The following is a 26,025-nucleotide window of genomic DNA, read 5'->3' as shown; positions in this document are numbered from 1 at the left end:
ATGATAGTTAAACAAGGAAGCTATAGCCTATAAGTGTCTCAGGGTTAAGAAATCAGTAAGGACAACCAGTCACAAATAGCCAACTATACTTTAAGCTATTGCCACAAATAATTTTTTTTTGCTTTGCACTTTCTCTGTATAAGTCTTTATAGTTGCTATTAACACAGTGTCCCTAACCACTTCCTGGTTGGTGCTCTCTAATTCCAATAGATTTTTGCTCAAATAAACTCTTAACATTTTCAATATGCTGAGCTCAGTTTATCTTTTAATAGTGTGTGCATTTGACATATGATAAAGTAGGCAGCACAAATAAATGAGAAAAGGACAGATTCTTTAGTAGGTGATGGTGAGAACACTGATTCACCTCATGGAAAAATAAAATTCCTATTCATATCATTTATAAAAATTGATTTCAGAGGGATTAAAGATCACTGACTTGGGGATAGAGGGACAATAAGGCTAATGGAGGAAAATGTAGAAGAATATCTTTGTGATGTAAGGGCAGAAAAGAACTTCTTAAATAAGAACTCAAAAGAATAAACCCTAAAGTAAAAAATGGAATGTTTGACTACATAAAATTAAAGATTTCTTTTTCACAAAAGATACCTTAACTGGAGTTAATTGACATATAACCAACTACAAGATATTTTTTATATCTAAAATTGACATGTCCAGAACATACAAGAAGAAGTCTGTAATTCAACAAGAAGAAAAGTTTGGAAAAGGATGTGAATAGGCACTGTATAAATGACAAGGAAATACAAATGAATAGGAAAAATATGAAGAGATGCCCAAATTCATAATTAAAGAAATGCAAATGAAAACAATGAGATCGCATTCATCCACCTGTTGGGGGAGGGAGGTAGGTAAGAGTTAAGGTGGACTAAATTAGATCATAGTGAGAATGTGAAAAAAAAACAAACAGGAACCCTCCTGTATTGCTGATGGAGAAATAAACTGGTCCCACCACCCTGCCTCACGAAGCAAAATTAAAACTGCCCATCTCATTGACCCAGCAGTCCCACCTCTGTGTACATAAGCCAGAGAAGTTCTCAAAAAGGTGGGAGAGCATTTGCAGCATGGCTTGTGGTATCAGGAAGCTAGAAAATTGAAGTATTTATTCAATGAGAATAAACATGAAACCATGTGGATTGCATACTGTTGACTTCTGTGCAGTATTAAACGCTACAAAATAGACCTGCATACCACAACAGGAGGCCGTCTAGAAAACATAGTGAGTGGGGAAAAAAGAAATAGAATCAGAAATAGTCATATATTTTACAAAGGTGCATATATAAAATCTGAAAATTAACAATATTTTACTTTTCTACATATGAAACCCCCTGAATGACTTCTTCTGGAGTATAATAAAGGCCAGATTTTGACCTCTTACAGTGAATTTATCTGTATAAATCAGAGACACAAATTGTCAGAACCAGCACACCAGCATGTGTAGGGGTTGATAAAATGCTATAGGGGAGGAGGCAGGAGAGGCGTATGTGCATCTGAACCCTTCAAAAAGGTATTTGTAGGGCATCCATTCCACCAGAGCATTAAGGAGTCTACCCACAGCCTGACACCCCCAAAACCTGTCCAGCTGGCTGCAGACACTGTGGCCACTGGTGATGGTCAGAGTCCCAATTCTGCTGTCAAAGCCCATTAAAAAATGAGCTGAGTCTCTTCATCAGCATAACATTTAAAAGGGTCTCCCTGTTTGAATAACCCCCATAGAAGCACCCCAGCTTACTATGAGATGGCCAAGTTGTGTAGACCAGAGCACCTGGCTCTGTAAAAACTCCAGCTTCCCGTGTGTGGGGAGAATGCCAGCTTGAATCTCTCTGCTCTGGGCAAAGTTGTCTTGTCTTGGAGGGGCACTGAGATCTTCTCCCATTTAACTCTAGAGTTAAGGGTTATGTATCAGCTTTGTGCCAGAGCTCTGCATTAGGACCCGCACCACCATCCTGCCGAACGGCAGCTCAGTGTAACACAATACACCCAGGCTGGGCCAGGTCACTGTCCATCCACTGGCCTGTTAGCAACAAACAACATCAGGAAGCAGCACCACAAACCAGTGTCTTTCATCTGTGTCCTCACGTGAAAGCAACTGCTCACTGAACAGCTCTTCAAAAGTAGGACAGAATCGCCTGCCTGCGATGACTTCTGCAGTCTCCTCCAGAAGGCAAGAGGCTGGCTGAGATGATTTGTTCAGGATGAATTCAATACATATCAAACCAGGCAGTGCAGGTGGTCAGTCAGGCCTGGCTTGAGGAACAAGTCACTTTCCTTTAATCCTGGTTGGTGAGCACCCACTCGCCTTAGGTTCTCACTTAGCAGCATAGTCCTGGGCACTTCATCCTCAATGTGACCCTGTTCCAAGAGGGGAGGGATGAGAGACCCAATGGGAGACTCTGTCTGTCTGAAAGGGTTTAAAGGGCCCCAAGCATCTGGGCCATAGGACTCATGGCACAAATGAGCTCCTGGGTATTTTGAAATAATGAAATCACCCATGAGTCATAAACTTCACTCAAGGTTTTCTAAATTTTAGAAGGTCTGTGTTTAAGCTGATTGTGCCCTGAGTTCCCATGGTAGGACATTTAAGCAAAGACCTCAGGACTTTCCAGCTGGGACAGGGCTCAGGCGAACCAGCTGCTGCTGCTGCTGCTGCTGCTAACACCCTGGTTCAAGTTACAGAAGCTTAGAGGCATAATGCTATTCCCCTACTCCCACCTCACCCGCCAGCCCTGGCAGTCCTGTTCAGCGCTATGTGACCCACTCTTAGGCTGGGGCTAGTACAAGGAAGGTGAGAACTGGGGGTGAGGAGCACTGGGATTTAAAACTTCAAGGAGAGCATGAAGTAGAGTCAGGTTGTCCTTCATCAAGTCACTTACCCTCTCCGCCCTCCGTGTCCTGGTCTGTGCTCTCTGTGGGGAAGATAACAATCTTTATGCTGAAATAAGAAAATCCTCATGAAAGCAATTTAAAATGATGTAACATAACAAATATAAATTACTATCTGAGGTCCCTTTCAGGCCTAAAACATGTTTCTGTGAAATCCAGTGGCTTGATGACTTGCCAGAGGAACATGATTGGAGGAGGGGAGGATGAAGCTGGGCGGCAACAGGCCATCTTCCCAATGACACAAGCACATGGCCATCACAAGGGGCAATGAGGTCACACAGGGAAATGTAAGCATATCACAAAAATGACACATGTGGTCCTCAGGGTCTGGAACACCTCCTCTGGAAGCTGGGGATATTTTCCTTTTTGCTTATTTACTGCTAAGATCTAAGAATCCATCATCAATTGTTCTAACACAGAAAACTGCAGGACCACACAAGCCAACACACTGGGGGTGCCCCTGCAGTGGTTCAGCGGTTGGGGGAAAGGCAAATTTCCTCCACCCAGCTATTATTTTAGGGAGCCTGACCCAGGGCAACCACTGCCCCTGAGGAACACTTGAGCACCTCCAATAACTATGCCCTCAGTGAAGACAGCAGTTACACAGTGAGTTGTTTCAGTGGATAAAAGACTTCTAGGAGAGGTGGAGGTGGTGGGTGGGTTCCAGCAAGGGAAGACAATGGGGCTGTGGACACCTGCTCACATCCTTCAAGGCAGGGCTGCCTAGATGGAAAGACCCAGAAGGCTCTTAGCCCCAGGAAGTAGACTCTCCCTATTGCTTTTGTTTTTATGGGCCTTTTCTCTGGAGCTCTTAGAAGAGTTGACTGAGTTCATCCAGATTTTGACCTCTCCTAGTACCGAGGTTTGGTTTGTATCTTGTGTCCATGTCTTGAAAAGAATCATGTGGTCATTCAATTTTGTCCATTGACTTTTTTCCAGCCACATCTCTGACGGCCACCTACTTTCACAGAGCCACTGAAGGACAATGATGAAAAGGAGAACTTGGCTGCCTGGATTCATTTCTCCATTTCGCTCACTTCCCCTCTGGGGCAAACCTGGCAAGATGAATGGCTCAGCTGGTTCATGAGGAGAGATGCCAGAGCCCAGGGGCGTGTGCTCATCTCAGCTCTCAGCATCCCTCACTCAGTTTTTAGATTTATCCAGAAAAAGCACTTTTGTATTAGTCTGTGGAAGATTATGTATGTGTAACATTTTACCTTCATCCGCTCCTGAGGCCTTGGCATTAGATTGACTTAATGCTGCAGAAACAGAATGCAATCCCTTTAAGGTACCAGGAACATCTCAAAAATGTCATTTCTTCCCGTTCCAGCTGCATCACGATGACATTTACACAAAATGAGATAATATAATAACATTTTTTTAGAACACTGATTCTCCAGCTCTGTGTCACAGAATGAAATTAACTCAATTTAATTACACACAACGAATGGTTGGGCTTATCTCTGTGGTGTTCCAAGATCACTCCGGCCTCCACCCAGCCCCAGGAGACCACCCTGTGGGGCCAACATGTGGACATGTCTCCCTTGCAGCCACCCCCAAAGAGAGCCAGCTGTGATCCAGGCTTCCTCTGCTGTTTATTTATCATGGTGACAGTTACTAGGGCCAGCCAGTACATTTCAATTGCCTGGAGCAGAGCCGGTGATACAGAAATAAAGAGCCCCAGACAGCTGCCGGGTGCAGGGCTCCTGGTCAACTCTCCCAAAGCACCCGGGGCCTCTATGGCACAGTGTTCACCTCTACAACCTGCAGCATCCTGGTCTGGCACACAGCCCTGGGCAGCTGCAGAGCAAATGCTCAGCTAAAGCTCCCCCACTCCAAAGTCCTGCCCCAGGGGCTGAGCTGGTGTCTTGGAACCCATTCTGCTTGAGCTGCAACCACTTTTGGATCCCCTATAACCCAAGACTCTAGGCCAGTGGTTCTCAACCTTCCTAATGCCATGACCCTTTAATACAGTTCCTCATGTTGTGGTGACCCCCAACCATAAAATTATTTTCTTTGCTACTTCATAACTGTAATTTTGCTACTGTTATGAATCGTAATATAAATATCTGATATGCAGGATGTATTTAGTTGACCCCTGTGAAAGAGTCGTTCGACCCCCAAAGGGGTCGCGACCCACAGGTTGAGAACCGCTGCTCTAGGCTCTTGGGCACAGCCTTTGCTGGTCTGTGGCCTGTCTGTGAGCTCAAGGTCTCTCTGCATTTGCCCAGTAATATTTATCTAGCACTTTCTGGGCCAGGCCCCACAGAGGTGCTAGGGATTCAGAAATAAGAAGACACAATGGTGCCCTCAGGAAGCTCACACTCAATTACCCAAAATGATGAGTTAGGTCCTGTTCTTGCCCCACAACAATCCAGGGATACCATGCAGGGCTTCATTTCTCTCCTTTCCCAAATTCGGAAATATCTTTAGATGCAACAGCTTTCTGAGTTGCTGAGCAACATATACAAGACAACTCTGGCCTCGTCTTCACAAAGTCTGAACTTTCAAAAATGTGTGAAAATCAACAGCTAAATCTAAGCTCCTCAGTAACAAAGGGAAGATTGATGGGAATGAGGTGTCCTCAGACAATGAAAGCCACGAACAGATAATAAGGGGCATTCAGGAACTGTGAGGCTGGGCCTGGGCCTGGCAGTGCAGGTGGCTGGGCTGACTACTACACCCAGGTGGAGGAAAGCTGAGAAATCTTAGGACCCAGGTAGGGCTGACAGGCCCAAGTGAGGATGACAGTTTCCTGAATTGTAGTTATTCAAAATTAATAACTTTGATTTGTCTGGGACAATTGTGATTTTGCTGAAAGACACAAGATGCACAAGATCCCTAGAGGTGGAAGAAACTGCCCTCCTCTCTCCAGTTGTGTGGGTCATTCTCTCTTATCTGTAAGTAAAATTGCTTGGACAATGGTCAGTTGATGTTATATGTGCAGGTAACAATTACATGTGTGGGGAGGTGGTGGACTAGGGCTACATCCTTCCAAAAGGTAGAAACCTTGGCAGTGGAGATTCCAGAAATCTAGGAAGCACTAAGTGACTCCTGAGGGGGTGTGGCTACCTCAGGCTCACCTAAAATTAGACACCACCTCCTCACCCCCCAGGCTGAACACCTGCAACAGAACAGAGTGCCCTTCGAGGTGCTGAGCACACAAAAGAATTAATCAGCCTTTCCTAAAGTCCCTCCCCTTTCCCTGCAGACACAGAAAGAAGCACAGGTCTGTGAAGGAGTAATAGAAGCACCCTTGGCAGTGGAGAAGAAGCAAGGGTTTGGGGGATGGGTCAGTTCCCAGCTCAGTGCTCCACTTTGTCACTCATGAGCGATAAGGTTTTAGTTCTCAGTCTCCAATCTGAAAATGGGACTGAAAGTTGAGAGGACTAGAGGAAATAATATACTCAATATTTCAGGCCCTCCCTGCCTTGGCCAGCTGTGTGTTGGGCAAAGTTTGTCATCAGGACCTCCCAGCTACTCCCTTGAGGTCCAACTCCGCACTGTTGGGTGTGACTGGTTTGCCGAGAAGATCCAGGAAGAGGAGAAACAGGAGGGAGTACAGCCCATTTCTCCACCCCCACCTATGGTCCCTAACCCCCTCAAGCCCTGCAACACTCCTCCTCCATCCCACACTCAACTTTGCACTCCAGGCTGTGTGGCCTGGCCACTGCAGGGTTTCACCAGGCTGCAAACTGGAATGTAATCTCGCTTGATTTTTGGCGAATTGACAGTGAGAAGCAGGGGAGGTCTGCTTGCATGCACGCACTCTCTCTGCCTGCAGTCGGGGACTTCCCTCTTCAGGGGTTCTCAACCTGTGGGTCGCGACCCCTTTGGCGGTCGAACGACCCTTTCACAGGGGTCGCCTAAGACCATCCTGCATATCAGATATTTACATTACGATTCAAAACAGTAACAACATTACAGTTATGAAGTAGCAACGAAAATAATTTTATGGTTGGGTCACAACATGAGGAACTGTATTTAAAGGGCCAGAAGGTTGAGAACCACTGCTCTAGGTGCAGATAAGGAACCGAGTCCTCCATCTATAGCCTAGGCAACAGGCCTTCAGCACAAACTGCAATGGTGCGGAAAGCCCGCAAAATACCTGGAAGCATGTAATGTAGAAAGAATATCTAGATGTGTATGTATGCCATATATGGGAGACAAAGAACCTAGCGAAGTATATAAGACAATGCCCCACCACGTTCAGCACTCAGCCTCTGAAGGGGACTCCACTGGGCCAGCACCATTGCAAATAAACAGTCCTTGTCTGAACCTCCGAGTATGTTTGGTTGTCACTTCCCGCCGGCCTGATTTCTGCCATAACAGCAAAGGACGACTCAAGCCCAAAGCCCAAAGATGCTGGCCAAGTGCAGGACTTTGAGCAACAGGGACAGCTTGGGGTACTGAACAGTGGGTTCTAGCCCCCAGCCCCTGCCCCAGTCTTCCTCAATGAACTTGATCAAGTTGAGCAGCTCTCTGAACCTAGGTTTCCTTGTCTGCTGAGCAATGGGGAATTGGGTGTATTCCATGAAAAGTCAGTGGAGCCTGATGCTTGCTTGAACCCTTCCCCAACATTGAGTCAGGGCCCAGGCTCAGTGTTGTGCCTTCCCCTAGGGGTGACAACGAACTCCTCTGGCCCTTGAGGGGCTAGGGGATCACATCCCTCTGTGGGACACCCAGGCTCATACTCCTCACTCAATTAATCTACATTGTAGCCTGGTATCCAACAGAAAAAAATACTTAAGGTTATGTGTACAGTTGTTTCTTGTAATGTTTACAGTGACAATAAAAGGAAATAACCTATATATTCAATTGGGCAATGATAGAAGGAAAAATAGTACATTCAGCTATGAAATCCACACTATAAGTTACTAGACAGTTATTTAAATGAACAGGTTAGAGCCATATATAGTTATTGATAAACAGATTTGTTATAGATAGGAAATAAGCCACTTGCAGAAAATATTTTATCTTGAGCATGCATATCTCATTTTAAAAATATAAAAATGGACGGGGAGACAGAAAGATTTGTATGTTTTTAAATGACTCTCAAGAAAGATATGAAAAAATATGCATCATACTATTAATATTATTTCCCTCAGGAGCATAGTTTTTCTTTATATATCTTTGTATTGCTTGATGTGTTATAAGTAAGTATTTTGAAACTTAAAATATCATTATAGTAGAAAAGTTTAATAGAAAAAAATGTGTCCCCTCAAAAATCATTCACTCCTTCTTGAACAATAATAGGTATGCCAATCTTTAGCTGGGTTTGTGGCCCCATATCTTCACCTTCCTGTGACCAGGTAACTGTGTCCAATGGACTATGAAGAAGGGATGTGTGCAACATCTGGGACAAAATCCCTTAAAGCAATGGTTCTCAACCTTCTGGCCCTTTAAATACAGTTCCTCATGTTGTGACCCAACCATAAAATTATTTTCGTTGCTACTTCATAACTGTAATGTTGCTACTGTTATGAATCGTAATGTAAATATCTGATATGCAGGATGGTCTTAGGCGATCCCTGTGAAAGGGTTGTTCGACCACCAAAGGGGTCGCAACCCACAGGTTGAGAACCGCTGCCTTAAAGGAAGGGGTCATGCCTCTGCTTTTTGCATCCTCCATTCAGCTCTGGGGGCATGAGTATGATGGCCATGGCTCACCTTGGATCTTGAGGCTCAGCCCCATGCTCTCAGGAAGGCTGAGCAGACAGTTGGGAGAGCCTAGTTTAGGGATGATGGAAGAGCCATTGTGGGACCCTGAGGTGCCTTCTTCCTGACTTTTATGTCAGAGGGAAAGAAACTTTTATTTTGTGTAAGCCATTGTTATTTGGCTCTCTTTTACAGGCAGCTCAGTCAATCCTCCCTCATACAAGAAACAGAAACATTAGACTCCTTCCTGGTCATCAGAGACTCTGCTTGTCATGCCACATCCAGAACCAGATGGGGACACATCCAGGAACTTGACCTTTTGGCAGGGAGTAGGAACAGGATGTGTTCAGCAGGTGAGAGAGAAGCCTGAAACCAGGGCTGCTTAGAGACCCACTAAAAGTCACACAGATGGTGGCAGGCACACCAGGCCTGAGATGCAGGCTTCTGCTTCTGGACTAGCACTTGGCCCTGAGTTCCATCTGTAGGATCTCCCTGGAAGGGAGGCCTGATGACCTCAAGGATGGCTGGAGACTAGGAAAGACTGCAAAAGGAACAGGCCTTGGCATGAATGGGCTGCTCTGTCCTCCTACTGTGAGTCTAGATTAATCTGCAACCCTTTTGTTCCTCCTTTCCCTTTCTTCTCTGGTAAGAGCCAAGCATTTCACCAGCAGCTTAGTGCCTTGATCTCTGAGGTAAGACCATCTGGAAGGAAAAGCAGTCCTGGGGTGAGTTTGGGCAAAAGCTGAGTTTTAGATGTGCTATTTTAGCCCCTCAGCTGTGAGTCACCCCTGCCATGTTTAAGGCATGGACCCTAGTCTGGGGAAAGGTACTCACTTGTATGCTAGGAAAAGTTTTGCTTCCTGCTCAAGAGTGACACTCTGGGGAGCTCTTCTTTGTCACTGGCTTTCTGGAGAGACAGTGCAAGAAGAACTAACACTTATCCTCCTCAAACTATTCCAAAAAACTCAAGAGGAGGACAGATTTCCAAGCTCTTTTTACAAGGCCAGCACTATCCTAATTCCAAAACCAGAAAAAGACACTACAAAGAAAGAAAATTATAGGTCAATATCCCTGATTAACATAGATGCTGAAATCCTCAACAACATATTAGCAAACAGGATCTAGCAATACATTAAAAAGATCATACACCTTGACAAAGTGGGATTTATTCTGGGGATGCAAGATTGGTACGATATCCTCAAATCAATAAATGTGATAAACCGCATAAAATAAAGAATCAAAATTAGATGATCATATAAATAGATGCAGAAAACGCATTTAATAAAATTCAACACCCATCTACACTAATAAAAGAGAAACATGCAAATTGGTGTCACTCTGCTATGCCCACCAGCCAATCAGGATGGTATGCAAATTAACCCAACAAAGATGGCGGTTAATTTGCATATGCAGGTATGGAGCAAAGACTGAAGGCTCCATCCCCAGCAAAGACTGAAGACTTAAGACAACTGAAGAGGCTTGGCTTCTCTGCTGTGGCCGGAGCGAAGGCCTGGGTCCCTGGTGCCGGAGGAAAACCGATGCTGGCAGCCAGGGGAAGGAAGGCTTATTGCACAAATCTCTTCATGCAACGGGCCTCTAGTATATAATAAAAATTCTCAGCAAAGTGAGAATTAGAGGGGGCATACCTTAACATAATAAAGGCCATATATGAAAAACTTAGAGCCAACATCATATTAAATGGGCAAAATCTACAAGTGTTTCCCTTAAGATCAAGAACAAGACTGGGTTGTCCACTTTCATCCTCTTATTCAACATAGACTGGAAGTCCTAGCCACAGAAATTAGAAAAGAAGAAGAAATAAAAGACATCTGATTGGAAAGGAGGAAGTAAAACTGTCATTATTCTCAGATGACATGATATTGTACATAGAAAACCCTAAATACTACGCCAAAAAAACAACTAGACCTAATAAATGAATTCGGTAAAGTAGCAGCATACAAAATTAATATTCAGATATCAGTGGAATTTTTATACACCAGTAATGAACTATCAGAAAGAGAAACTAAGACAACAATCCCATTTAATATTGGGAAAAAAAGGTACCTAGGAATAAACTTAACCAAGGAGGTAAAAGACCTGTACTCAGAAAACTATAGGACATTACACAATAGAATACTATGCAGCTGTACAAAAGAAGGATCTCTTGCCCTTTGAGACAGCATGGCTGGACCTAGAGATTACTATGCTAAGTGAAATAAGCCAGTCAGAGAAAGACAAATATCACATGATCTCACTTAAATGTGGACTCTAATGAACGAAATAAACTGACGAGCAAAATAGGTCCAGAGACATGGAAGCATGGAACAGACTGAAAAATGTCGGAGGGAAGTGGGGGAAGATGGGACAGGAAGAGATTAACCAAAGAACTATATGCATATATGCATAGCCCATGGGCACAGACAATAGCCCAATAGTGCAGTGAAGACCTGAGGTAGGGTAGGAACTGGGTAGAAGGGAACAGAAGGGGGAATATGAGGGAGAGCTGTAATACTCTCAACAATAAAAGTAAAATTTAAAACACACACAAATAAGTGGAAAGCCATGGTCATGGGGGGGATTGGAAGAATTACATTATTAAAATGTTCATACTACCCAAAGCAATCTACAGATTCAACACAACTCCAATTAAGATATCAATGGCATATTTCACAGATTTAGAACAAATATTCCAAAATTTACATGGAATAAAAAAAGGCCCCAAGTAGCCACAAAAATCTTGAGTAAGAAGAAAAAAAGTTGGAGACATCACAATACCTGATTTCAAGTTATAGTACCAAGCCATTGTAATCAATAGTGTCTGGCACTGTCATAAGAACAGGCATATAGATTAATGGAATGGAAGATAGAGCCCAGAAATAAAATCACACCTTTATGGTCTATTAATATTTGACAAAGGGGGGAATAATTTTTTAAAAATGGAAGAAAGAGTCTCTTCAATAAATGGTATAAGGAAAATTGAACAGATAACAGGCAAAAATATGAAACTAGATCATATAAAAAAATAAACTTAAAATGGATAAAAGACTTAAATGTAAGTCTCAAAACATAAAAATCCTAGAAGAAACCATAAGCATCAAAATCTCAAACATCTCTCATAGCAATATTTTTGACAATATATCTCCTAGAGCAAGGGAAGCAAAGAATAAAATAAACATATGGGACTACATCAAACTAAAAAGCTTGTGCACAACAAAAGAAACCATAACAAAATGAAAAAGGAGCCAACTGTCTGGGAGAACATATTTGCCAATGATAGACCCTGATAAGGGGTTAGTTTCCAAAATATATAAAGAACTCATACAACTTAACATAAGGAAGACAGACAATTCAATTAAAAAGGGGGCAAAGGACCTGAATAGACACTTCTCCAAAGAGGACATACAGATAGCCATGAAACATATGAGAAAAAAAAATGCTCAAAGTCACTAATCATCAGAGAGATGCAAATTAAAATCACAAGAAGATATCACCTCACACCTTCTAGAATGGCTACCATCAATAAATCAACAAACAACAAGTGCTGGTGAGGATGTGAGGAAAAGGGAACCCTAGTACACTGCTGGTGGGAATGCAAACTGGTGCAGCCACTGTGGAAAACAGTATGGATTTCCTCAAAAATTAAAAATGGAACTGCTTTTTGACCCATTGATCCCACTTCTGAAATATATCCTAAGAATTCTGAAACACCAATTGGAAATAGTGTATGCACCCCTATATTCATAGCAGTGTTATTTACATTAGCCAAGATCCGGAAACAGCCGAGTGGCCATTAGTAGATGAGTGGATTAAAAAGTGTGATACATTTACAAAACGGAATATTTATATGGCCATAAAAAATAAGGAAATATTATCTTTTTCAACAACATTGATGCATGTGGAGATTATTATGCAAAGTAAAATAAGCCAATCAGAGAAAGACAAATACCATATGATCTCACTTATATGTGGAATCTAATGAGCAAAATAAACTGGCAAACAAAATAGAAACAGAGACATAGAACAGACTGATAGCTGTCAGAGGGGGGACTACATGAAAAAAAAATGAGGGGATTAGCCAAAGAACATATATGCATAACCCATAGACACAGACAACAGTGTGGTGTTGACCAGAGGGAACAGGGTGGAGGAGGAGGGAAAAGGCTGGGTGGAGAGGGCCAATGGAGGGAAAAATGGGGACATTTGTAGTAGTGTAAACAATAAAAATAAAGTTAAAAAATGAAACTACTATATAACTTTTTTATTGTAGTAAATATATAAAACATAAAACCATTATGGTTAAATGGCATCATTTAACCATTATTTATTTAATCCTCTCCCAAGGATATTTTTTGTTCTTTTTTTATTTTTAAATATATTTTCATTGTTGATAATATTACAGATATCTTCCATTTCCATCCTCCCCCCCCCATTTTTTATTGATTTGAGAGAGACACACAAAGAGAGAAACATCAATGTGAGAGAGAAACATTGATGTGAGAGAGAAATATCAATTGGTTGCCTCCCATATGCATTCCAACCTGGGATCAAACTTGCAACCTAGGCATGTGCCCTGAGCAGGAATCAAACCCACAACATTTGGTATATGTGAGAATGTTCAACTAAGCCATCCAGTCAGAGCTCATCTTAACCATTTTTAAATGTACAATTTAGTGGCATTAACTATATTCACATTGTTGTACAACCACTGCCAGTATCCATTTCCATTTTTATCATCCTAAACAGAAATTCTGTACCCATTAAACCAGTGATTTGCAATTGTGTGTTTTTTTAATCTCATGTCACACATAAACTAATTACTAATATTCTGTGGCACACCAAAAATATATCGTATTTTTGTCAATCTGACAAAAAATAGCTATAATTTTGATTTACTTACAAAAAATAATAATAATAGTAATTACCTACCCTTTTTGCTCCAAAGTGACTTTTTAAAAAATCAGGTGCCTATACTTATGTATAAGGATTTCTGATACCAATAATTAATCAATCAGATGCAACCTCATTATGTAAATCAGCACTTAAAGAAAATGAGCTACCATTATGGAAGGGATTCTCTCTATATATAAAAGCCTAAGTGACTGTCGCAACTGAAACAACTGAACAGACAACCGAACAGGTTGCATGGGGCGACCAGTCCAGCAGGGAGGCCATGAGGGGCGACAAGGCAGGTGGGGGGGGCAGTTGGGGGAAACCAGGCCAGCAGGGGAGGCATTTAGGGGCAACCAGGCTGATGGGGGGTGAAGTTGGGGGCGACCAGGTTGGCAGTGGGGGGCAGTTAGGGGTGACCAGGCCAGCAGGGGGTGGGGCAGTTAGGGGCAATCAGGCCGGTATACAGGGCAGTGAGGGGCAATCAGGCCAGTGTGCGGTGGGGGGGCAGTTAGGGGCGATCAGGCAGGCAGGCAGGTGAGCGATTAGGAGCCAGTGGTCCAGGATTGCTAGAAGGATGTCCCCCAAGGGGTTCCGGATTAGAGAGGGTGCAGGCTGGGCTGAGGGAACCCCCCCCCTGCATGAATTTTGTGCACCGGGCCTCTAGTACTTATATAATGGAGGCAAAGAAGAATATATTTGACAGTCACGTTATTTACTGGAGATGTCTCTAGGTATTCCCACTTCCAATTTTAACTGTAAATGGATAAGAACAATAGCAACCATGATCTGATAAGAGCATGGGGACCAGAGTCTTAGACCACTCAGAGATGAGACTTGGATCACCCCGCCAAGTAAGTCACCTAAGTTCTGGCTAAGGGGGAGGGTAATCTAGAATGAGTGTTGGAGAAAGAAGAGTAAGTTTCAGTTGGCCTTAGACAAACTGTAGAAGCAGAGACTGTATTTTACCCCTCTGACCCTTAAGTTTTCCTAGAAGTTGTGACCAACCAGAATTTGGAGAAGCTGTCTCTCCATGGAATGAATTTAATGTGAGAAGTAACTCTGAGCAATGCAAAGGGGTGGACTGTAGTGGACACTGTTGCTCCCCAATCCAAATCCCCTTTACTGAGTCAGTGCATCCACCTGTTGTGAAAATTGGCTACTCATGGGTCACAGCTGCCCCTTCTCCAGATAACTTCTCTGCTCCCCTGACAGGGGCAATCCATAGCCAATGACTGACTGACAGGGAAGTATAAAAGTCAGACCCTCCCTTGATTCAAAGTGGAAGCACCTGTGTGGTACATTTCACCTTTCACAGATCCCTGTAGGATGAAACTATACTCCAATTGAGATCTCATCCATGCTTAGCTCTGTCCCTGCCCTATCCTCCTTCTTTCCATCACTTCCTGTCTCTTGGGAATGCTCCCTCAATTAAACTCATGCAATCATATCCTGTCTTAGATTCTTCTTCTAAGGATCCCAATTGAGAATAGGAAGGGGAAAAGATCAGTTCAGTTTACAACATACTGAGTATGAGGTGCCTATGAGACATTCAAATAGAGCTAATCATCATCTTAATCAGAGCAAAGCGTTATGGAAATCATATCATATACTAATGCACTAAGTCTAAACTTGCTTTACTAATTTTCCTAAAAATCCTATGAGATAAATATTATTATACTAATTTTAAAGATGAGGAAAGAGGCACAGAGAGATTAAAGAAGTAACTTGAACAAGGTACTGGTCAGGATTCTCCAGAGAAACATAATCAAAAGGAGATATTCTATCTATCTTCTATCTATCTATCTATCTATCTATCTATCTATCTATCTATCTATCTATCATCTATCATCTACCTATCATGTCTATATATGAGATTTATTACAAGAAATTGGTTCACATGATTATAGGGGCCAATAAGTCCCAAGGTCTGCAGTCAGTAAGCTGGAGACTCAAGAGAGACAATTATGTTGTTCTAGTATGAATATGAATGTCTGAGACCCAGGAGGGCTGATGGTGTAAATTTCAAACCCAGGATTCAAGAAGAGACAATGTTTCAGTTTGAGTTCAAAGCAGGAAAAGACAGGTGTCCTCACGCAATCAGTCAGGCAGGTGGAGTTCCCTTTTAGAGGACAGAGGGTAGGCCTTTTTGTCCTCTTCAGGTCTTCAATTGATTGAATGAGACCCACCCACATTAGGGAGGGCAATCTGCTTTACTCCATGTATTGAAATATTAATTTTTGTTCAGAAACACCTTCACAGACACACCCAGGATAATGTTTAATGAAATATCTGAACCCAGTCAAATTGACACATGATGGAACCAGGGTAGAAACTCCACAGTCAGATCAATATGGAGATATTAAGGAGAATATGGAGATATCCGGGCTAGAGAGAAAAAGGCTGGGGAGTCATCAACACATTTGTGAGAACTGGAGGCACAGGCATAAATGAGATAACCAGGGAGAATACATGGTTTGAAAAGAGAAGATGGCCTAGACCAGCGATTTTCAACCTGTGTGTTGGAAGAATTTTTAAAACATGTAATACCTGACTATTTAGTCAGGGACACTGTCCTTTTTTCCCTTAGATTGTCAAATAAAAAATGACAACAGCCAACACAACAATAACCATCCACTGTGAATGCCCTATCTTGAACCATAAATATATTGGTCATATAATAAAGTTGTATCTTATTAGTCATGTGGCATAATAAGATTGCATCTGATTGGTTAATACAGGCACTTGATTTTAAATTTTAATATATTTTAATATATTTTTACCTTTTTTTATTGATTTTATTAAGATGACAAACATCTTATCTAATAAAGAGGGAATATGCTAATTGACCCTCATGCTGTCGCAAAGATGGCAGCACCCACAGCCAATGAGGAGGGAATATGCTAATTGACTGCCCCACCCTCAAAGATGGTGGCACCCACAGCCAATAAGGAGGAATATGCTAATTGACTGCCATGCCTTCAAAGATGGTGGCGCCCACAGCAAATAAGGAGGGAATATGCTAATTGACTGTCCTGCCCTCAAAGATGGCGGTGCCCACAGCCATAAGATGGCGGCGCCCAGGCCTCTCAGCTCCATGTGCCTGCCTCTGGAGTACCCCTGTCCCCTCAGCCCCCCAGCTGCCCAGGGCCGGCCCAATAAATTTTCATGCACCGGGCCTCTAGTTGGTTAATAAAAGTATACAAGTTTTAGGTATACAATTCTATAATATATCATCTGTATATTCCATTCACCACCCCAAGTCAAGTCTCCTTCCATCACCATTTATCCTCATAAGCCCTCTTCTGCCTCCCTTGTCCCTCCTTTCTCTCTGGTAATCACCATACTGTTTTCTGGGCCTATGAGTTTTTTGTTTGTTTGTTTTTGTTATGCTTAATCTCTTTTACCCAGCCCTGCAACACATCCCCCCTCTGACAGTTGTCAGTCTGTTTTCTATCTATGTGTCTGTTTCTATTTTGTTTCTTATTCTATTTTGTTCATTAGATTCCACAAATGAGTAAAATCATATGGTACTTGTCCTTCTCTGACTGGCTTATTTCACTTAGCATAATGCTCTCTGGGTCCATCTGTGCTGTTGCAAAGGGTAGGATTTCTTCTTTTTTACAGCCAAGTAATATTCCATTGTATAAATGTACCACAGCTTTTTTATCCACTTATCTACTGAAGGACACTTGGGCTTTTTACAAATTTTGGCTATTGTAAATAACATTGCAATAAACATAGGGGTGCATATATCCTTTTGAATTTGTGTTTCAGGTTTCTTTGAATATATTCCCAAAAGTGAAATTGCTGGGTCATAGGGCAGTTTCATTTTTAATATTTTGATATAAACCATAATGCTTTCTACAGTGGCTGTACCAACGTGCATTCGCACAAACAGTGCATGAGGGTTCACTTTCCTCCACATCCTCCCCAACACTTCTTGTTTGTTGATTTATTGATTATAGCCATTCTGACAGGTGTAAGATGGTATCTAATTGTGGTTTTAATTCAATTTATCTGATGATTAGTAACATTAACCATCTTTTCATTTGCCTATTGGGCATCTGTGTGTCCTCTTTGGAGAAGTGTCTATTCAGCTCCCTTGCCTTTTTTTTTTTTATTAGAATGTTTGTTTGTTTTTTGGTGTTTAGTTCTATAAGTTCTTTATAAATTTTTGATAGTAAGATCTTGTTCCACAAATATGGCAAATATGTTCTCCCACTCAGTAGGTTGTCTTTTTATTTTGATGATGGTTTACATTGCTGTGCAGAAACTTTTTAGTTTGATGTAGTCCCATTTGTTTAATTTTCTATTGTTTTCCTTGCCTAGGGTGATATATCAGAAAAAAATATTAATATGAGATATGTTCAAGATTTTACTATCTATGTTTATTTTTTTAGGAGTTTTAGGTTTCAAGTCTTACATTTTACATCTTTAATCCATTTGAGCTTATTCTTGTGTATGGTATAAGAAGGTGGTCTAGTTTCTTTCTTTTTGCATGTATCTGTTCAATTTTCCCAGCACCATCTATTGAATAAACTATCTTTATCCCATTATGTGTTTTTGCCTCCTTTGTCAAATATTAATTGATCATAAGGGTGTGGATTTATTTCTGGGCTATCTATGTCTGTTTTTATGCCAGTGCCATGCTGTTTTCATTGTAGTATAGTTTGATATCAGGTGTAATGATACCTCCAAGTTTGCTCTTCATTCTCAAGATTGTTGTGGCTATTTGGGGTCTTTTGTAGTTCCATTTAAATTTTTAGAATATTTATTCTAATTTTGTAATATACCATTGGTATCTTGGTAGCAATTACATTGAATCTATAGATTGTGTTAGGTAGTATGAACATTCTAATGATGTTAATTCTTGCTATCCATGAACATGATATATGCTTTCACTTATTTGTACCTTTTTCAATTTCTTTCTTAAGTGTCCTATAATTCATTGAGTACAGGTCTTTTACATCCTTATTTAAATTTATTCCTAAGGATGGTATTTTATTTTTGATGCAATCATAAATGAGACTGTTTTCTTAGTTTTCTTTTCCTTTCCTTTGAATGTTTATTATTGGTGTATAAATATGCAATGGATTACTAAATATTTACTTTGTATCCTGCTACTCTACTGAAGTCATTATCTGAACATAATGGTATGAAACTACTGAAGTCAGTTCTAGCAATTTTTTGGTGGAATCTTTAGGGTTCTCGTTATGCAGTATCGTGTCATCTTCAAATAATGACAGTTTTACTTCTTCCTTCCCAATTTGGATACCTTTTTCTTCTTCTTCTTTTTTTCTGATTGTCGTGGCTAGGACATCCAGTACTATATTGAATAAGAGTATGGAAAACAGACATCCCTGTCTTGTTCCTGATCTTAAGGGAAACACTTGAAGGTTTTGCCCATTGAGTATTATGTTGGCTGTGAGGTCATCATATACGGATATTATTACATTGAGGTGTGTTTCTTCTGTTCCCACTTTGCTAATAATTTTTATCATAAATGGGTGCTGGATTTTACCAAATGTTTTTTCTGCATCTATTGATATCATCATATGATTTTTATCCTTCATTTTATTTATGCAATGTATAGATTTTTATATTGATTTCAGAGAGAAAGGGAGAGGGAGAGAGTCATAGAAACATCAATGATGAGAGAGAATCATTGATTGGCTGCCTCCTGCATGACCCCACTGGGAATCGAGCCCACAACCCAGGCCCTGAATGGGAATAGGCTCTTGATTATTCCCTTCATTCTACTCACTTTGTGGGTTTTTTCCTATTTTATTTAAATGTAAAGTTAGATTGCTTGATATTTTTTTTTTGCTTCTTGAGGTAGGCCTGTAATGTTATGAATTTCCTTCTTAGGACTGATTTTGTTGTGTCCCTTGGATTTTTGGCTTTCTGTATTCTCATCTTCATTTGTTTTAAGGTGTGTTTTGATTTCTTTCTTGATCTCATTGTTAACCCATTTATTGTTTAGTAAGATGCAATTTAGCCCCCATGTTTTTCTTTGTTTTCTTGTGATTGATTTCTAGTTTCATACCATTATGTTCAGAAAAGATGCTTGATATTACTTCAATCTTCTTAAATTTATTGACACTTGTTTTATATCCCAACATGTGGTCTGTCCTAGAAAATGTTCACTTAAAAAGAATGTGTAAGGAGATCCAAGATGGCAGCCAATGGGATGGCAGGCTGCAAGATAGTGTGCGAGTGAGAAAATGAAAGTAGAGTGCGTGGAAGTGCGGGCAGTGTCTATATTTGTGAGAGAGGAACAGCTATATTCCACAGGACTGTTGGGGACTAGCAGACTGGGCTCCCCTGGCCGGGCAACCTCTACTGCTGCTGAAATCTCTCCCGGAGTGGCCGGCTCTGTGCAGACACCGCGCCATCTTGAAAGGGAGACTGGCTATAATCAAAAGCCCAGCCTTGCCTTAAGCCAGGGAGACCTCAGATACCTCCTGGGACCCTACAACCACAACGCCCAGAGACCAGCTGCTTCAGCTGCAAACCCATGAACACCAGGACTACAGCCTTCCCAACTGCAGGCACCTAAAATGTCTGTCCAGGGGAAGACAAAGCGGCACTGAATATGCAGATGGTCTCTGCACCTTCTCACAGAGCAGAAAGAAGGAACAGCTGAATCGAACAACAACACCCACCTGGAATTGGGAAATTAAACACAGCTGGTGAGGCAATCCATGGATGGAAAAGTCAGTTATTGCCTGACCTAGAGAAAGGTAAGATCTGGGATCTAGGCTGGAGGGAGAAACACATGCAGTGGGACTAGAGTCTCAGAGGAAGACTGCACCCCACTAAATCCACAGTTGTTGGGGTCAGTGTAGCTCTCGAATGTGGAAGGGGGTCCACAGGGCTGCTGGCAGAAGGGGACTCTAGATATTCAGGCTGGGCCCAGAAAGGCAGCCTGAAGTTCTGTACTGGCTGCGCAGAGCCAGGAGAAAAAGACACGCCCAGTGCCAGGGGAAAAAGACATGCGCAGTGCCAGGGGAAAAGATGCAAGTCCAGCTTCCTTTGGCTTTTTTTACTTTTTAACCTCCTTGCTTTTGCTTGCTAAGACCAGTACATAGGCTCTTCCAATTAAAAACACTCACTAAGACTGCAGGGGAAAGTTGTTTTTGTGGAAACTGGGGAACAGAGTGGGGAGAGACAAGCAGGAAAACAGCTCTGGGACAGTCTGTCCCTCCAACCCAGTATAAGTGCGGCATGGAAAGTACAATCTAAACGCTGGGTAGAGGGGCCTTTTAGCCCCAGATATTAATACAGAAACACCACCACCCAGGGGTTGTGTCAGAAATTGACGCTTGTGTAAATACAACTGTGAAACAAAGTGAGCAGACAGATCCCGCCTACTTGAAAATAGGGTTGTGGCTTACGACAAAGAGGAGCGGTGGATAGCAGGGACCTCAAATACAGTGCTGACTACCTGACAGGAAACAGACATGCCAAGAGGAGCAGTAGAGGAAGTGAACAACCATCACTACTTCACTTTTTTATTTTTTATCTTTTACTTAAGTAACTAATTTTTTTCTCACTTGATTTTACTTTTTTATTATTATATTTTTATTAATTTATTTTATTTTGGGGTTAGTGTTCTACATTCTATTTTTCTTTTTCTTTTAGCATTATTTTATTCTATCTCAATATTTCCTTTATGCCAACACACTCTTCCTCACGTATCCCTTTTTTTGTCATGTTTTTCTTACCCTGTTCCTGCTTTAGTTTTTCTCTATCCTTTCTTTATTCTCCCTGTTAAAAATTGATCTTACTCATATATCTATTTTCCTTTCCCCTGCTCGAAGTCCATGCACACTTCTCTCTTCTCTTTCTTCATTATCCAAATTATTTCTTCCTTTTTTTCTTTTTCTTTCTTTCAGTCTTGTTGTTGTTGTTTGTTTGATTGTTTGTTAATTTGATTTTTTTAGTCTGTTTTTCCTCTCTTTGCTTGTTCTCCTCTTCTACTAATAGCCTAATTAATTTCAATCACCAACTCAGACCTATCTACTCTCTAGTCTCCTTTTCCAATAGTAGACGAATACATCGATAGATAGATTAAAGATAGGGGAAAATTTTTTATGTTTTTTTCTTTTATATATATAATTTTAATATGTATATATATATTTTTTCTTCTCTGTGTGTGTATTTTGTTTTTTACTTTTCTTTTTAAACATTCATTCTCTTTCTACCTCCTCTATACTGAATGGTGGCTATTTCCCCATTCATTCAATTCCTTGACCTTACCTTCTGGAAATAACCTCTGCCTCCTCAGATTCATTAGGGTGTTTGTTGTTTGGGTGTTTGTTGTTTCATTTTTTGGAATAGTTGCTGTTCTATTTGAGTTTTCTCCCCATATACATAGAGTTTTCCCCCCTTCTTTTTTCTTCTCTTTCTTAGATTTTTTCCTTTTCTCAATATCATTTTTGCACTCTTTTCTATCCCCTAATTCTCTTTTCTCTGGTGGTCACCTTTATTTGGGGTTCTTAGTATCGTGAATACATTTGAGTTTGGTGCCCTGTGTGTTGTGTCTTGTTGTGTTGTATTTTGTGCTAATAAGTAAATGCAGGAGAGATAGAGCTACATAACCAGACACCTGGAGAGGAGTGATCATGGGGAGACCAAGAAAGGGCCCACATATGAAAGAAAAGGAAGAATCACCAGAAAAGGAAGTAAATGAAATGGAGGCAAGGAATATATCAGAGAAAGAATTAACAGCAATGGTCATAAGGACGCTGAAAAAGTTGGAAGACAAATTCAACAATATGTGTAAGAAACAAGAGGAAATGAAGAACTAAGAAGAAATGACATCACTGCAAACAGAACACAATAAAAAAACATCAACAGTAGACTAGAAGAAGAGGAGGACTGCATCAGTGAGCTAGAAGATAAGGTAGAAAAAAATACGCAAGCAGAGAAGCATCTAGAAAAAAAACTTAAAAAACAGGACAAGAGCCTAAGGCAGTGGTCGGCAAACTGCAGCTCGCGAGCCACATGCAGCTCTTTGGCCCCTTGAGTGTGGCTCTTCCACAAACTATCACATGTGGGCACGCATGTACAGTGCGATTGAAACTTCATGGCCCATGTGCAGAAGTCGGTATTTTGTGGGAGAGCCACACTCAAGGGGCCAAAGAGCCGCATGTGGTTCATGAGCTGCAGTTTGCTGATCACTGGCCTAAGGGAACTTTGGAACAACACAAAATGAAACAACATCCACATAATAGGGGTGCCAGAAGGAGAGGAAAATGAGCAAGGAATAGAAAACCTGTTTCAAGAAATAATGACAGAAAACTTCCCTGATATTGGGAAGAAGAAAAATCTCACACAAGTCCAAGAAGCTCACAGAGTCCCAAACAAGATGAACCCCAAAAGACTGACACCAAGACGCATTATAATTAAATTGGCAAACACCAATGACAAAGTAAGAATCTTAAAGGCTGACAGAGAGAGACAGCAAGTTACCTACAAAGGATCTCTCATCAGACTATCGACTGATTTCTCAACAGAAACACATCAGGCCAGAAGGGAATGGAATGAAATGTACAAAGTCATGCAAAGCAAGGGTCTGAATCCAAGAATACTGTACCCAGCAAGACTATCAATTAAAGTTGAGGGTGAAATCAAGAGCTTCACAGACAAAAAAAAAAGGACTAAAGGAGTTTATTACCACCAAACCAACAATGCAAGAAATGCTAAAGAGTCTGCTGTAAAAAGAAGAAATAAGAAGGAAAGAAGGAACACCGCCATGAAAAATAAAAATGGTGACATACAAGTACCTGTCAATAATAACTTTAAATGTAAATGGGTTAAATGTTCCAATCAAAAGATAAGCTGAGTGGATAAGAAAACAAGAGCCATATATATGTTGACTACAAGAGACCCACCTCAGAAGGAAAGATATATACAGAATAAAAGTAAAGGGATGGAAAAGATATGTCATGCAAATGGAAATTTTTATAAAAGCTAAGATAGCAATACATATATCTGACAAAATATACTCTAAAACCAAGGCTACAGTAAGAGATAAAGGACACTACATAATGATAAAGGAAGCAATACAACAAGAAGATATAACCCTGTAGACATTTATGTACCCAATATAGGAAAACCTAAATATGTAAAGCAAATATGGATGGACATAAAGGGAGAGATTGACAGTAATACAGTCATAGTAGGGGATTTTAACACACCATTGACATCACTGAATAGGTCTTCCAGACAGAAAATCAACAAGAAATTGGTCTGGTAAACATATATGCACCCAATATAGAAGCACCCAAATACATTAAAAAAAAGTTTTGGAGGATATCAAGGGGGAGATTGACAGCAATACAGTCATAGTGGGGCACTTTAACATCCCACTAACAACACTGGACAAATCCTGTAAACAAAAAATCAGCAAAGAAACATCAATCCTAAATGACTCACTAGATCAGATGGAATTAATTGACATCTTCAGAACATTTCACCCCAAAGCCACAGAATATACATTCTTCTCAAGTGCACATGGGTCATTTTCAAAGATAGACCACATATTGGGACACAGGCAAAGTCTCTTCAAATTCAAGAAGATAGAAATAATATCAAGCATCTTTTCAGATCACAATGGCATAAAATTAGAAATCAACTACAAGAAGAAAATAATAAAGATCAGAGTGGAAATAAATGACATGGAGACCAAAACAACAATAGAAAGATCAATAAAATTAAGAGCTGGTTCTTTGAAATGATAAACAAGATTGATGAACCTCTAGCCAGGCTCACCAAGAAGCAAAGAGAGAGGAACCAAATAAACAAAATCAGAAATGAAAGAGATGAAGTAAAAACCGATCCCACAGAAACACAAATGATTATGAAAAAAACAAACTGAATTTACTCCAACAAAATGGACAACCTAGATGAAATGGACATATTCTTAGAAAAATACAAGCTTCCAAAATTCAATCAGAAAGAAGCAAAAAACCTGAGTAGGCCGATAACTACTGGAGAAATTGAAGCAGTGATCAAAAATCTTCCAGTAAACAAAAGCCCTGATCCAGATGGCTTCACAGGGGAGTTCTACCAAACATTCAAAGAAGAACTAAAACCTATCCTCCTCAGACTATTCCAAGAAATTCAAGAGGAATGCACACTTCCAAGCTCGTTCTATGAAACAGCATTATCCTAATCGCAAACCAGATAAAGAAACCACAAAAAAGATAAGTACAAGCCAATATCCTTGATGAACATAGATGCTAAAATCTTCAACAAAATTCTAGCAAATCGGATTCAGCATTACATTAGAAAGGTCATACACGATGACCAAGTAGGATTTATTCTGGAAATGCAAGGATGGTACAATATCCACAAATCAATAAATGTGACACATCACATAAACAAATTGAGAGACAAAAATCACATAATCATATCAATCGATGCAGAAAAATCATTTGACAAAAGCCAACATTCTTTCTTGATAAAAACTCTCAGCAAAGTGGGAATAGAGGGATCATACCTCAACATATTAAAAGCCTTATGTGAGAAACCAACAGCCAACATCATACTCAATGGGCAAAAACTGAACTCATTTCCCCTAAGAACAGGAACAAGGCAGGGATTCCAACTTTCACCACTCCTGTTAGATATGGTACTGGAAGTGCTAGCCATAGTGATCTGAAGAGAAGAAGAAATAAAAGGCATCCAAATTGGAAAAGAAGAAGTAATACTGTCCTTATTCGCAGATGATATAATATTGTACATACAAAACCCCAAAGACTCCACCAAAACACTACTAGACCTAATAAATAAATTCAGCAATGTAGCAGGATACAAAATTAACACTCAGAAATCTATGGCCTTTGTATACACCAGCAGGAGGCCCTGCACGCACGAAATCCTGCGTGAGTAGCTCGCTTCTGCTTGCCTCAGCTGGCCGCCTCGCCCATCACCACTGTAGCTCACTGCCCCGCCCTGCACCGCTCATAGCTCTCCACTACTAGTAGATCAATCCCTGCCCCACCCACTGTGAGAGCTGCTGCTCCTTTGGTCATGACAGCATTTCAGAGTGACGGCCATGGGCCTTTTATATAAGAGATAATAAACTCACAGAAAGAGAAAAGAAGAAAAACAATCCCACTTACCTTTGCACCAAAAAAACTAAGTTACCTGGGAATAAACTTAACTAAGGATGTAAAAGACCTGTACTTGGAAAACAACAGGACATTGAAAAAAGAGATAGAGAAAGACATAAACAAATGGAAGAACCTACCATGTTTATGGATTGGTAGAATCAACATCATTAAAATGTCTATACTACCCAACGCAATCTACAGATTCAATACAATTCCCATTAAAATACCAATGGCTTATTTCAAAGATCTAGAACAAACTCTCCAAAAATTCATCTGGAATAAAAAAGACCCTAAATAGCCACAGCAATCCTGAGAAAGAAGAATAAAGTTGGAGGGATCACAATACCAAATACCAAGCTATATTACCAAGCCACTGTTCTCAAAACTGCCTGGTACTGGCACAAGAACAGACATATAGATCAATGGAACAGAACAGAAACCCCAGAAATTGACA

Source organism: Myotis brandtii, unplaced genomic scaffold, assembly GCF_000412655.1.
Source record: "Myotis brandtii unplaced genomic scaffold, ASM41265v1 scaffold49, whole genome shotgun sequence".
Taxonomy (NCBI): domain Eukaryota; kingdom Metazoa; phylum Chordata; class Mammalia; order Chiroptera; family Vespertilionidae; genus Myotis; species Myotis brandtii.
The sequence above is the reverse complement of the archived record's forward strand: the minus strand, read 5'-3'. Positions refer to the sequence as shown.